The sequence below is a fragment of the Myodes glareolus genome, chromosome 1 (assembly GCF_982192425.1).
Source record: "Myodes glareolus chromosome 1, mMyoGla1.1, whole genome shotgun sequence".
In the NCBI taxonomy this organism is placed as follows: domain Eukaryota; kingdom Metazoa; phylum Chordata; class Mammalia; order Rodentia; family Cricetidae; genus Myodes; species Myodes glareolus.
The window spans coordinates 134425553-134441112 of record NC_142026.1 but is presented as its reverse complement, the minus strand read 5'-3'; the positions used below and the strand labels follow the sequence as shown (position 1 = coordinate 134441112).

The 15560-nt window shown below is 48.5% G+C and overlaps 1 pseudogene; it reads left to right on the top strand.

Moving 5' to 3' along the window:
- LOC148123579 (transcription initiation factor TFIID subunit 10 pseudogene) lies at window positions 1-402 on the top strand (annotated as a pseudogene).
- Window positions 403-15560: the final 15158 nt, after the last annotated feature.

The window sequence follows — 15560 nt, the reverse complement described above, 5'->3', positions numbered from 1 at the left end:
ATGAGCTGCAGCAACTCCAGTGCAGACCCTGAGGTGGCGCCAGCCTGTGCCGCCTCGGTCATGAGTCCAGCACCTCCAGTGTCGGCTCCCACCACGCTCCCCACCAGCACAGCCACGGAGAGCAAGGCTAGCCCCACGGGGAAGACAGGGGGGCCAGGGGCTGGAACCACCACTACGGGCACGGGCTCCATAGCCGCACAAGCCGGGGAACCGCCGGAGTGGTGCAGACCGGCCTCGGTGGCAGCGGGTGGCACGGCTTCCCCTGAAGGGGCAATGTCTAATGGGGTTTATGCCCTGCCGAGTGCAGCCAATGGAGAAGTGAAGCCCGTAGTATCCAGCACGCCTCTGGTGGACTTCTTGATGCAGCTGGAGGATTACACCCTACGATCCCAGATGCAGTGAATGATTATTACCTGAACCGTGCTATAAATTTGTCTAAGTAATTGCCTAGTTATCTTTTAGGTAATTGGACTGGAGAGTTGGATGCCGTGATGGAACAGCTGAGGGTGATCATCATCACCGTGAACTCTACCCCAGTGGATGCTGGAATGACTGAAGGACTCTCGTCCTGAATCTCCACTACCATAAAACATCTAAAAGAGTGGGCAGGCTTGGGGATGTTAGCAGGCCTCTTGGTGTTGGTCTCCCTGGCTTGCCTGTGGTGGATATGCAAGATCAGGTTTCCTTAACAACACAATGCAGCCATGATTATTAAAGCCTTTACAGCTATGGAAACAGGACAGTCCCCCTACACATGGTTGACGACCATAGAATTGTCACGCTCAGGATGTGAGGCTAAGCCCTGCACTCAGGGTCAGTCACTTTGGGCCCAGAGAAGAGCATGCCTGATTGCATGTGGGTTGATACCCTAGATCCCACCTCTGAAAAAAAGGTATCAGACTGGTCTGATACTCTTCGGGTGGATGACACCTGAATGAGGATCAGTACAAGGTCCCAATGTCATTCTATATTCAGAGATCAGGCCTCTACTCTTGCCTGTTGCATCTAAAACAAAAAGGGGGAACTGTAGAGAGCTGCGTGATCCCACGCCTTAAAGGTGGCGCTGGTTTCTGCCTTCCACCTTCCCAACAGTGAGTGCTCTCAGCTGTGAACAACTCCATATATGGCTAACACTAAGGATCTGGCTTGCTTCCGCATTTCTGGACCTATCTGTGTTTCCCACGTGGCTTGCTGGGGTTGGCTACCCAGAGATTATTTAAGCTGTGGGCTGACTCTGCGTGGGCGAGAGGGTGAGAAGATTATTCAAAGATCCTGAATAAACCGCAGTTAAGAAGAATCCGGTGTTGTGTCTTCCTTGCTGGCGTCGCAGACGTCACATACCCCCTTTAGGAGGATAACCATATGATCTTTTGACTCAGGAAGGATTTGATAAGATGCAACATCTCCTCATGTTGAAGAAAATGAAATTATTCTTTCTGAACTCACAACCCTAGGGAGATAAAAGATGGATGGGTAGTCTCCACCAGGACTCTCTTGCGAGCTGTCCTGCATTGAGAAGCCCAGGAAACACTGGACATTCACGGTCATTAGCTCTATCCAAGCTACACCAGAGGCTTTGGCACAGGGTCCTTTATCTCTCCCAGAAACTTGGAAATTTCTCCCGTTGTCAGTTGCATGGCTTGGCACGTGAAAGCCAATCTTTCCACTTGTCCTAGCAACAGAACAACACGACTCTGTTTACTTAAGCAATCCTCCTTACAGGGGATCCTACAAAGCGCTTGCTGGGTACTGATTTCATCTTCTTTAATGAGTTCGTTTGCACAATTAGGATGGGTCTCAAATTTTGTGAATGGCACCCTTGCTCTTAGGAGAAGCGTGGCAATGCCCTGGTTCCACCCCTGTGAATCCCTCTGGGTAATTTCCAGTCTTTAAAAGTCTGGCCAAAAGTAAGTAGAACTAGGAAAACGGACACATGTTTCCTCTCATAACATGTTTTGAGGGGTTGATAGTGGGCATGGGTTTACTTCTTCACACTCTTCCCAGAACACATAAGTTCTTAGTGATCCAGTTCCCACTGTGGTCATCTTTATACAGAACCTGCTTATTGCATAAGTCACCTGGAAATTTTTCTAATACGGGAAACCCTACATGCATGTACTATAAATGTAATGATATTTCTGTCCCAGTCAGTAAATCTGAACTGTTTCTATGTGCTGTCACCTGAAATCATACATGTTCTACTTTCAGACTTGGTTTTTTTTTATCTGATGTATACTTAAAGGATGAATATAGTAACTGGTAAGCATGTCTAATGAAGAAATTCTTACTATCATGCTAGGCTATTCTTCTTGCCAGTGTTTGCTCACTATGTCATTGTTTACAGTCTCTAAGGTGATTGTGTAAGAATGCTGTGTCCAATTTCGTGGTCAGCATCCTTGTGAATCACCCCGCTTAACAGCAAAATTAATTCGACCCTGGATCTTTTCATCAATGATGCCTCCTGCAAGTTAATTCAAACCAGTTGTACTCTGGCAGCAACAAATGAGTTATTTGTTGGCCAGTCCAAAGCCATAATCATTGTACTAAAAGATAAAACAGCTAACGAGAAATCAAAGTGAGGGAGGGGCCTGGAGAGATGGCTCAGTGGTTAAGAATGGTTTCTCTGGACCCGACTTCAATTCCCAGCACTCACATTGGGCAGCTCACAGCCACCTGTAACTCCAGTTCCACTGAATCTGATGCCCTCTCTGGGCCTCCTCTGGGGATTCACACACATGTTCCCAGATAACACACACACACACACACACACAAATAAAATAGATAATTAAAAAACAATAGTTCTATTATGTAGGAAACCTAAGTAAGAGAAGATTCTCTATAACACTGTAGAATTGTTGAAAGTAAATAAAACAAAGCTCAGATTCTTCCAGATGTTGCTAGAAGTTTCCATACTACCTCAGATTGGGAAGGGGGAGCTGTAAGGTGCTTGCTGAAATAGTAAATGAACATAACTCTTAATGTTGTTGGTCAAGAATTGAGAAATTGACCAAGCTTTTAAAGAGTGTTAGGAGAGAAAGGAGTCGCTTAGTGGGTTAATGAAAAGACTGAATCACGTGGGATGTGGACAGGACCTGGGACTCTGCCAACTTCTCTTAGACCCTTGTTTTGGGTCACACCACCTCCAATCATTTCCAGTTTTTTATTATCTTGTTCAAAATCCATGCTCCCAGGAAGGAGGGTATGATAGGCTTCCTGGATCACATGACTCCCTCTCTTCATAAGTGTGCGGAGCAGAGCTCTCTTCCTCAGCGGGATGGGGGTGGGGTAGGGGATGCTGGTTTTCTTTATGCCAATTTGACACAAGCTAGAGTCATCAAAGAGGAGGGAACCTCAAATTGAGAAAATGCCTCCCTAAGATTGGGCTGCAGGCAAGCCTGTAGGGCATTTTCTTAATTAGTGATTAATGGGGAGGGTCCAGTCCATTGTGGGTGGTGCCATCCCCAGGCTCATGGTCCTGGGTTCTATAAGAAAGCAGGCTGAGCAAGCCATGGGAAGCAAGGCAATAAGCAGCTTCCCTCCATGGTCTCTGCAGCAGCTCCTGCCTCCAGGTTCCTGCCCTGAGTGGGTTCTGTCCTGACTTCCTTTGGTGATGAACAGTGATATGGAAGTGTAAGCCAAATGAGCCCTTCCTCCCCACGTTGCTTCGGTCATGGTGTTTCGTCGCAGTAACAGAATCCTTAGGTGGGTGGGGGTGGGGGCGATAGTCATAGTTAAAGATCAATAAACAAGGGTAGCAGCAGTTCCTCATTCCAGCTCCACTAGGGAAGGTGGATGCTGCTATCAGACGGAGGAAGACGGGAGGCAGAGATCAAACAACTTCCGTTCACTCCCATATCGAGAGCACTATCCATCCATGTCACACAGTTGATGGACAAGATGGCATGTAGCCCATCAGAGAGGAGAAAAGTTGTTCATCTCCGCCACAGAATCCTAAACTGGTAGCTATCAGCGGAGTGAGTCCAGCTGCAGTGAGACTGCTAACACACGGCCTGCAGAGCCGATACTGCTGAGATGACCTGTTTGAAAGGGGTGCACATGCAGGGAAAACCCTGGGGGAGCGCTCGACAGGGAACGCCCTGGGGTGCACTCAACAAGGAGCACTCTGGGATGCACTTGACAGGGAGCACTCTGGTGTGCACTCGACAGGGAGCACTCTGGGATGCGCTCAACAGGGAGCACTCTGGGATGCGCTCAACAGGGAACACTCTGGGATGCGCTCAACAGGGAACACTCTGGGATGCGCTCAACAGGGAACACTCTGGGGTGCACTCAACAGGGAATACTCTGGGGTGCACTCGACAGGAAACACCCTGGGGTGCTCTCAACAGGAAAAACTCTGGGGTGTGCTTGACAGGGAACATTCTGGGGTGTACCTGACAAGGAGCACACTTAAGTTCAGTAAGAAGCCACTGCTCTTTCAAGTATGTTCCCTGGATAGAGTTCTTCTGCCTCAGAGCGAAACTCAGACAAGGGTAACTCCTGAGGCTGCTAAACACCAAACGAGTCTTCTTTGCTTTCAAGTCACCGTGTCGATTCCGTAACCAAAAATGTCTAATCCAAACTTGACATAAAACTATGTTTTTTCATCCTTGCTGCATCTGGGGACATGCAAACTGTTGAAGCCCTTCTTCCATAGATGTTTCCAGCTTGATGGTTTCTGACCTTTCCGGGTCAAGGGCAAAGAGATGGAGGAGGGATCCAAAGGGGGAGTCCCTGCCCCACAGAAATGATGTAAGTTGAATTCCCTCGCTCATAAAATCCCACTTTTGAAGACTTTGTGGAGAAGGCCGTTCACAGCACCTCACATGATGTTGGCTCGATGTTTACGGTTTTGTTTTCCGGGTGACCGATGACACGCTGCTGTTTCTCCAGGCATTTCCCCCACGTCGTTATCCCATTAGAATTAAGATCCGTCATACTCAGTTTGGACTTCTGACTCCCCATATCGGCTGGACAATACATAAGTGTGGCTTTTGTTGCAATGCCAGGAGCAAACCCACACCCTGTGGCACCCCAGCATTTCTCCCGCTCCCGCCTCGAGGCACCATTGTCAAGGACTGGCCCCTAAAACCTCCGCGCCTTTGTCGCCCTCTGGTGGTCAATCTGTAGAAAACGCAGCAGACGTTTCAGCGCCCTTCCAACAGCCCAGTCAGTGAGTAAAAGGACCGAGTACCCAAATGACTGTTGGCCTGACTTCTTTCCACGCTGCTGTAAACAAGAAATGTACCTATCATGCATAGTGAGTCACTAAAATCTTGGGGTTGTTGAAGTGGTGTGATGGTGTATGACCGTTGGCAACTTGACTGTATCTAGAATCATCTAGAAGACACACCTGTGGGATTTCCAGAGAGATTTAGCTGAGGAGGGAAGGTCCTCCCCAGTGTATGCAACACCATCCCACGGGTTGGGGTACTAGACTGGATAAAAGGAACCGTGAGCTGAGCACCAGCGTCCACTTCCTGACTGTGCACCCAATGAGCAGCAGCCTTGGGTTCCTGTCGCCGTGCCTTCCCTGCCTTCGGGCTATAATCTCAACCTGGGAGCCAAAATGAACCGTTCATCCTAAAGTTGCTTCTACTCGGGTATTTGGTCATAGCAACGCGAAAGCAGCTAATCCGGACAACTAGCATGAGCTTCTATGGCTAACGCAACTCTGCTTAAGTGGTAAGAAATACAAAAGCGGTCCAGCTGGGCTTGACCAAATAACTTTATGGCAACCTATGTCCAAGTTTACCTCCCAGTGACAAATACTTACAAACTGATGTGCAGATGGACTCCAAAGCCTCCGGCTTTTGGAACGATGGGGCAAACCGCGCTGGCTGTTGTTCACCTCATCTTCTCAGCAAGCACAATGATCCCATCATCCCGATTCCAGTGTTCTGATCCACCTATTTCATGATGCTTATTTATGACATCTGAGTGCCCACAGTACTTGGGGTGGTTTCTGGACATGTGGAGCATAGTGAAGACTTTGAGCCCCCCGCCCCCAGTCCTAGTAGAGAGCCGCCGAGACAACAGTCAGCCTTCTTGCCTCAGCAATCGTACATGTACCGCTGTCTGCACTTCTCTGCCCCTTGTTGATGAGGGTTCTACACCAAATGGTCCCCGAGCATAGTGCTGAAGGCCAGCTCCCCTAAATGCAAGGACTCCTAAACATGTTAGAGATGGTTCACGCAGGGAGAGTATGTGCCGTGGGTCATCATGAACTCTATGGTGATGAGTGGGCATTCTGTGTTAGATAGAGTGTCCTTAAACAGAAACGCCCAGCATAAAGCAAATCAAGCAGAGCTAGAGTGGCAACTCAAGTGATGAAGGGTTTGCTGTGTAAAGTTGGTTCCCAAGCACACTGTAGAAGCTAGGCGTGGTCTTGTGTATCTATAAGCCTAGCACCAGCCAACTGCTGAGCTCCGGGTTCAGTGCAAGACCCTGTCTCAAAAGATAAGATGAAGAGCAATAGTGGAAGGCTGCGAGTCATCATCCTCAGCCTACACACACACACACACACACACACACACACATGTGAACACACACATATGTACACACACACACACACACACCACTCTTCAGAGAGGCGGAGGAACGATCACGTATTGACTGGCTGATGGAAATACTGTGACTGATACTCACACACATGTGAACACATACATGTACACACACACACACACGCCACTCTTCAGAGAGGGGGAGGAACAATCGTGTATTGACTGGCTAATGGAAATGCTGTGACTGATACATACATATGAACACATACATAAGTACACACACACACACACACACACGCGCGCCACTCTTCAGAGAGGGGGAGGAACAATCGTGTATTGACTGGCTAATGGAAATGCTGTGACTGATACATACATATGAACACATACATAAGTACACACACACACACACACACACACACACACCACTCTTCAGAGACGGGGAGGAACGGTCGCGTATTGACTGGCTGATGGAAATGCTGTGACTGATACAGGAACCTGACCCTGTGCTCCCTCACGGGAGAAGCCCCTCAGGACTTGCTAATGCAGTGTGTACAGCAAATGTGCCGATTGTAATTACCATGGAAAATGAGAATTTGCTGTGCTTCGCTTGCTGAGAGTTTGCAATCAGAGAAAAGATGGCCGGCCTATCCTGCTTTGTTTTCAAACTTACACTAAAGGAAAGTTTCTGGGGATCGTCCTTAGCCCTTACAAAGATAGGTGAGTGTGTCCCAGCTTCTGAGAGCACAGTCCTTCCCTCCCTGACTTCCTCCTGGATGTTTCCACTTGAATATTCAGGTATAGTAGCAGCATTCAAACGAAAGGTACCCTATATAATTTTCTGTGTCGTCAGCCAAACCTTGCCCTACAACCGTTAACTCTTCCTCCTTCTGCCAGTGGTCTCCGCACTAGAAAACTTCAGACACAAAACCTTGGACATGATCTTGCCCTCCTTAGTCATCCCATTTCGTACTTAGGGTAAGATTTGACATCCTTCAACACCCCTTGCAAATGTCATACACCAATCCCAAACGCGCTACGGCTGGTCAGATGAGCGCTTCCGCTAGCTTGCTTTCGTCTGCTTTTCTTGCCCAATCCCAACTGTAACAGCCCATTTGTCTCCTAACTGGGTGTCTTTCAAGCCAGCTCCATTATCTACTGCTCCCATGTTCCTGAGTGGGGTGGCTAACTACACAACGTGCTCCTACCGCCACTGATTAGTACAGGAGGAGCGTTTTAAAGTTCTGCAAGATGCTTGTGGGTAAAGCCTAACTTTAGACATACCATTACTTCACACCACTGTTCGCTTGAAACCGGAAATAAGTGGTCATCCAGTTTCTTTAGCTGCTAATACACTGCACATTTACTCTTCGTGACAGTTCTGTGAGCTTCCCTCACTATTTCCATTGTTCAGGTGAGGAAGTTGGGGCACAGACACTGCCCATATTAATGTTGTCATTTTCAGCTGCCAATAAATTGAATCAATTTAATCATAATAGACTTCAGGGGCCTTCAGAGACTAAAAGCATCTCAAGAATTGATAAAATAAAGATTTTATGGAGCGATGTAGTACTGTAGTCTAGATGCAAAATATTCTTACAGAGTTAGAGTCAGGATGAGGTCTTTATTTTGGCTCCTACCGCAAAACTGTAGTAGCCTGGAAACAATCAGACTTAAACCAGAAGCAAGCTGACCTTAGCAAGACAAGAACACAAATGACCAGGCTACCTAAGTCAGCCTTGCAGGTTGCATTGACACACCTTGCCCAGCTCCAGACACTGCAGTGCCTCAAATCTGACCATGTCCTTAACAGTGTGTGTGTGTGTGTGTGTGTGTGTGTGTGTGTGTGTGTGTGTTCCTATGATATCTATAGATAATTTCAAGGTGAAGATAGATAAACTATAGGTAGGCAAGTGGATAGATATAGTTAAATGATATATTTATAACTAGCTATAAATAGTTATTTATAAATAACTATAAATAGCTATAAATATAGCTATTAATAACTAGCTATATTATTGATAGATAATTGGTAATTTATAGATAGATAGTTGATATGTAGACCAATAGCAAGATATATGACTGATAGGCAAGTGATAGATAATATATAACTGATAGATATACATAAACATGATTGATAAGTAGAGGATAGATAACTGACAGGTAGATGATAGGCAAATAGATAATTGATAGGTAAGTGACTAATAGATAATATATAGATAGATGATAGGTAGATAATAGGTAGAGATAGATGATGGATGGATAGAGAGATGGATGGATAGATGGATAGATGATGGATAGATGGATAGATGGACAGATGGATAGATGGACAGATGGATAGATGGACAGATGGATAGATGGATAGAGAGATAGATAGACCATTTCTCCAGTGATTCTGCTTTTCTGGATCCTGGCTGATACAGGTGCTTGCTAGCATCATCACTGCCAACATCTGTCAGCATCAATTCAGGTTTCTGCCCTGTCCAAGGCCACGCTCGGCCACGCCCGCTGCATCAGTCCATGCTCCTGAAACCCTGTCCGAGGTCACGCCCACTCCATCAGTCCATGCTCACTCTGAGATGCTTTTCTCTTTCCTCTTGCTTTCATGACTAGGAGAGAAACATTTCCCAAGCTACAAACAAGGAAGTGAGACAGGAATCTCTGAGCAGCCAGGGTTGGCACACCCATCCTGCATTCTGAGAGTTAGACAAGGAATAGCTGGCTAGGAATGGACTCCGCTGTACTTACTTATCCTCACAGGGGGTCAAGAGGCCCCTCAGAGTTGGGAACAATCGGGGACTCTGTAAATTGGACACATTTGTGTTTAGAAAAACTGAACTCCTGAGTCTTTTGCTTCTGAACCGCTTACCTGCCTCAGCTTTGTCAAGGAAACGGCTCTGATTAGCTCTAACCAGCCTTGGGTTGGGGATTATGGGGCCTCAAGGCAGCTTAAAGTGAAGCAAGTCAAATCAAAGCCCCAAAGGAGGGTGTGATTTTTGCACAGGAATTTTCTTCTTTATTAGCTTAACCAACTCTTTTTAACCTCCCTAAGGGCCCAAGGTATTAGGGTTTCCATACAAGAATACACATGCATACTGGCTCCTTCCCGAACCATGAAAGTTTAATAAGACAACCATCACAGGGGGCATTCTTGGAGCCGTGTTTCCCTATGTCCACATGTGCGTCTAGGGGCAGGTGTCATGGTTCTCAGGCGAACCTTCATTTTTCTGAGCCTCTCTTGGTTTTCTGCTTTGATACTCCGTTCTAACCGGATGAGGAAGGCACACTCCGGCTCCTTGCCATAGAGACATTTCTGAGTTTTAGGATGCCTAGATACTGGTGAGGCTTTGCGGGAGGTGCCTTTATCCCTCACCTCTTCTGTTCCTCTGAGCCCCACCATGTTCCTGAACTGCCCCACCCTTCTTACTTGACAGTGTCTTCCATGAGTTCTGGGCCAAACCTAAGGACACCGGGCCCATTTGGTAGTTTTAGCACCCTAAAGGTGTGCTGGGCTCAGAGCCAGCCTACTGCCTGTGTGAACAGTGTTTGGGGTGGGGACGGGGGAGACACTGAGTTGAAAGGAGGACCTAGTGGATTTTAAACAGCGTCCTGCCCTCTGTGACATTCGGCATCATCTCCTTTGTGTCTGACATCTTCCAGGCAAGGTCATGACCATCGCTGTCTAGCAGGGGACTCTCCAGGATCTTGGCATTGCTGGGAATAGTCCCACATAGAATACACAGGTTCATATGTCCCACGGTTTCCACCGTATCCTAAATTATACTCTACAGAAGCATATCCTGCAACGAAGATTTTTACATAGGCAAATTATTGCTATGAGAATGGCGCTACCAGGAATGAACAGGAAGGAAGCAAAGAGGGAACAGGCTAGGCCAAGGTCAATCTCACAGAAAAGTCCTATGGAGGCAACCCAGCCTGAGAAGCCCAGGGAGCCCTGTGGGACATACGGACTCCCTGGGTGCCCCGTTGGGTGTTCCCATGGCTGTCTCAGGAGATGGGCCATAGACGGCTCCCACACCCTGAGGGAAGCCTTTTGGGTGTTGAGTGTAAAGAAACGGGGAAGGAGTTCTCAGAGTGCCCAGCACCCTCCACCAGACTGGGAGGATAACTCTGAAACCGGCAGGGAGGGGCCTGCAATCCAAGGCTCGGGGTCGGGGAACTGGAGACTATGTGTGCACAAGCAAAGCTCGGAGAAGAAAGAGCTGCCGCAGACTTCAAACAAGGCGTGCACACCTCCGGTTCACTGACATTCTTCAAGGGGTGATGCCAAGCATGGTGTAACTTTATGAGTAAGGGCTTCAGGCCAAGAATTGATCAAATGTAAAATGATCACACAATGTAGGAGTGACTGTGGGTAAACACGAGCATTCATTGTCACAGGCCAGGACTCAGGGAAGAGAAAGGGTTTTAGCTGAAATCCAATGTTTAGGGAGCAGTGATCGGGAGTCTGCTGTGGATTTGATGTTTAATCTTGTTTGTATGTTACCCGCTTTAAGGGGGGAAATGATCCGATAAAGATCCTGAGGCTGGCAAGATGGTCCCGTGTGACCATCCCTGCAATGTAACCACAGGCAGCCGAGTTTAGATCCCCGACACCCACATAGAAGGCAGTCCCTGCGGACTCTGTCTCACCCCGGCCAGAAATGCAGGTTTTCAGGCCTTGGTCCAACAGACTGAATCAGAACAGTGATGGGCAGCCCAGAAGTCTGTGTTTTCAAGAGCTCCCAGGTGATGCCCAAACACGCTGAAGTCTGGGAAAAAGCTGTTAGAAACACTGATTTAGGAAAATAGGCAAGGGACGGAGCTTCCGAGCAATGAAGATATTCACTGCAATATTGTCGCGATGGACCCACCCACAGGCACATCTGCCCAAAGGCCTGGAACCCAGCAGCTCCAGGGCTGACCCTGAGGGAAAACCACGGCTCTGGGTGACCAGGCCACACTGAGGTACTTTCACATCCTGTGGTAGCATGCTGCTCACTGTAGTGTGGGCCACAGAAGAGGTTGTGCCTGGGGTAGGAAGGAGACCAACGTTCCATAGTCTCCATTACTGTCTTACTGTGAGCTTCAACCTGCTCTGAAAAGTAAACCTCAATGTTTTTTAAGAACACTCACGCAGAAAGAAATGTCAGACGTGACCTCAAACCCATCATTCCGGAAGATCCATCAGTTAGTGATCTGTGTGTATCACTTCTGACTTGATCCGCATGGGTCACAGCCACCCCTGGTGTCTACCCACAGGGTGCATATACACAGGTCACAGCCATCCCTGGTGTCTACCCACAGGGTGAATACATATGAGTCATGGCTGTAGTGGTTTGAATGAGAATAACCCCCATAGGCTCATATATTCAAATGTTCAGTTCCTAGTTGGTGGGCTGATTAAGGACTAGGAGGTGAGGCCTTTCTGGAGATGTGTCCTTGCTGGAGGAGGTGTGGCTTTGTAGGAGGAGGTGTGACCTTGTTGGAAGAGGTGTGGCCTTGCTGGAGGGGGTGTGGTCTTGCAGAAGTAGGTGTGGCCTTGCTGGAGGAGGTGTGGTCTTGCAGAAGTAGGTGTGGCCTTGCTGGAGGAGGTGTGGCTTTGTAGGAGGAAGAGGTGAGTCATTGGGGTGGGTTTGGGCTTTAATCTTTAACCAAGCTGAGTCTCTCAATTCCTCTCCCTCCCCCCAGTTCCCTCCCTCCCCTCCATCTTCTCCCTGCCTCTGCCTCTGTCTTGTGGTTAAGATATAAGCTCTCAACGATGATCCTGGCACCGTGCCTGCCTGCTTGCTGCCATACTCCCTGCCTTGATAGTCATGGTTTAACCTTCGAAACTGTAAGCAAGCCTTTAATTAAATGCTTCCTTTTCTAAGTTGCCTGTGTTATGGTGTTTTTTACCAGCAATAGAAAATAAGGCAACTGCTCTTCTTGCTGGCTAAATAGGACACTTCCAGTGTCTCACCGTCCCATATGGGGCTGCAAGGTCAGCCTTGTACCAGCTCCTCCGTGTGCTTAGTTGAGAAGCTACTTTGTGAATCTCATGCCCAGATTGGATGGGCCAAGCTCCATGTGGGAGCTGGACTGGAATGCAACCTTTTTGCTCCCTCTGTCTTTTGTGGAGGTTTACACAGTGTCTTAAGTGAGTGAAGGCTGAATAGGTCTTAGTTTCTATTGCTGCAACTTAGCACGGGACAAAAAAAAAAAAAGTTGGGGAGGAAAGGGTTTATTTGGTTTACATTTCAACATTGCCGTTCATCACTAAAGGAAGTCAGGACAGGAACTCTAACTGGGCAAGATCTTAGGTGCAGGAGCTGATACAGAGGTAATCACCCTGTGCTGAAGATCTGCCTGGCTACACAGGAAGTTCCACTCTTGCCAGGGGTACAAAGCAAAACTCAGCCAGACGAAGGAGAGGGAAAGAGGGAGGGAGGATAAAGAAGGTGGGGAAGGGGAGAAAGGGGAATCAAAGGAGAGATTGAAGCTTGAGGTGGAAGCAGAAGAGATTGGCAGGGGTGGGGTGGGAGGGAGATGGCCGCCTTATAAGGACCATGTCTTACCTGGCTCCACCTCAGCTAGCCTGGAGCAGGGATTATATCCAATACCCTTGACGGGATACCCACCAAATTGTGCTTCCAGAAGTTCTCAGTCCTTTTCCGTTTCTTTACAGCCTCAAACAAAATTCCATTTCTGCTGCAGTGGCTGCAGGCCACAATAAATATATTGTCAGCAACTTGCAGCTCCTCGTGCTTCTGCACTCCCTGGGCCAAATTTAATCAGAAAGAAACAGATTAGCAGCCCTCTTCCCTACAAAGGACTTTTCCCTGTGACCATCTAATTTGGGTGCAGGGGAACTCCCAGAGAAATAGCGACATACATCTGAAATTGAAAAGGGATCCAAATCCAACCACATACTTTCCATTCCTCTGCAGCAACGACAGTAATAAATGCCAAAGAGCGAGGGAGGAGGGAAGGGAGGGAAGAGAAAGAGGAGAGAGGGGGGAAGGAAAGAGAGAGGAAGTAAGGGAGGGGAGAGGAGAAGAGAGGGAGAAAGGACAGGGAGAGGAAAGAGAGAAGAAGGGAGGGAGGGTGGGGAGAGGAGAGAAGGGGAGAGAGAAAGAGAGGGAGGGTGGGGGAGAGAGGAAGGGAGGAAAAAGAGAGAAACGAAGGAAAGAGAGAGGAAGGGAGGGAGAGTATGGGAGAGAAGAGAGGGAGGAAGAGGGAAGCAAGAAGGGAAGGAGGGGAGAGAGGAGGAAAAGAGGAGAGAGAAGAGAGGTAGGGGAATAGGGGGAAGAGAGAGATAAAGGAAGGAAGAAAGGGAGAAAGGGGAGAGGATAGCAGGGAAAAGGGGGAGAAGGAGGAGAAAAGAAAGGGAAGAGATGAGGAGAGGAGGAGATGGGAGAGGAGAGAAGACCTGGGGGGCGGACGATAAACAACATTCACCTTGGTGGTGGTCTAGGTTCACAGGCATGGTCCTAGCCCCTCCCCCTACTCACAGATCTCACCTTCTTTATTCTCTCTTACTCCCTCTGTGGCGAGACCTTTGAATCATCTTCCCTGAACCTCCCGGTCTGGGATCTTCTGTCATCTAGTAGGGCATCTAGTTGTCAAGCCCACTGAGGGGTCATGGGAACTAATAATCCTCACTTGGTCTCCAGCTCTGACTCTGAGTCCTATGAGAGGGATCCGTGTTCTGATGTTCTCAGGGACTCAAAGCAGGTTCTTGGGGTCTCCCTACGCTCCTCACCCTGGCCATTTTGCACTGTGACTTGGCACCAACTCCTGACAAGAGATAAATCCACCCCTTCCATCACTGCAGAATTAGGTTTGGCCATGTGCATCAGGGCCAGTAGATGTGCCAGAGATGGCACCTGAGACACCCTGCTTCAAGCAATGGAACAGAGCCCAGGTGGGGAACAGAGGACAGGTCACGCCCCAGCAGACACCGGACATCACTGGACACCGTTTGAGGAGCCATTCTAATCACATAGAAAAGACCAGCAACCCAGTGCTTGTGGGTAAGGGGAGAATCAGGAGATGGCACAGGCTGGTTGAGTGGATGGTTTCAGGGTAGCAGTGCAGGGCAGGGGGCATCTTTGGTTTCAGGAACTCTATGGCCCTTGCACGTGCATTTCCTTTGGTTGTAGACATGGGTTCTGTTAGGTCAAGATAAATGGGGGCAACATGAAAATAAAAGAGAGAAGCCAGACCTCGACAGATGCAGGGTGCCCTTTATCAGAACAGGGCAGGCAGCAATCTCTCGTTAGGAGCAGAGACTGTGCACCAAGGTGTGTGTGTGTGTGTGTGTGTGTGTGTGTGTGTGTGCGCGCGCACGCGCGCGCACGTGCATGTGTGCGAGCATGTATGTGAAGGTTTTATAGAGCATAAAAGGGAACTTTGGGGGTGAACGACTCCATCTACAGATCTGTCTCCTGCAGTCTCATGGTTGTAAATACCAATGAGGTTGGCATGTTGATCTCAAAAGCTGCCCGTGCTAACCGCCTGCAGAGATGGTATCAGCATGTCAACGCTCCTGTCCCCAGTTTCTCAGCTCACCCTTTATGTTGACCTCTGTAGGCCCAGAGATTTGACTTCAACGGCCACTCCAGATTCAGAAATGGCCAGCCAAAGTTAGGATGCACCAGAGGCCAGTGTTTGGCGGTGGGTCAGGAGTCACACAAAGTCTTAGCATCCAAACAGAGCTGGGAATACCCAGTTATGTCCACGGAGCCTAGATCAGTATTGTTCACGATCTGAAAAGCCCGTCCTATACACACAGCTGCTCCCCACTGCACTGGTCTCCCATGTGCATGTGTACACACACCTGTGCACACTTGTAGGCTTGCCCAAGCAGGTACAAGTTCAACAAACACAACAGTGCTTATGTGGCCAAAGCACTATTGGTGAGTGCACCCACCAGGGGCCAAAGCACTATTGGTGAGTGTACCCACCAGGGACCAGCACCCGGACCAAGTGCTCTGGGGGCAGACTCAGAGCGGAAGCGGGGCTGCACAAGTTTTTCTTGGGGTCCTCACACACGAGCTCCTCAGGCAGAGTGTTTAT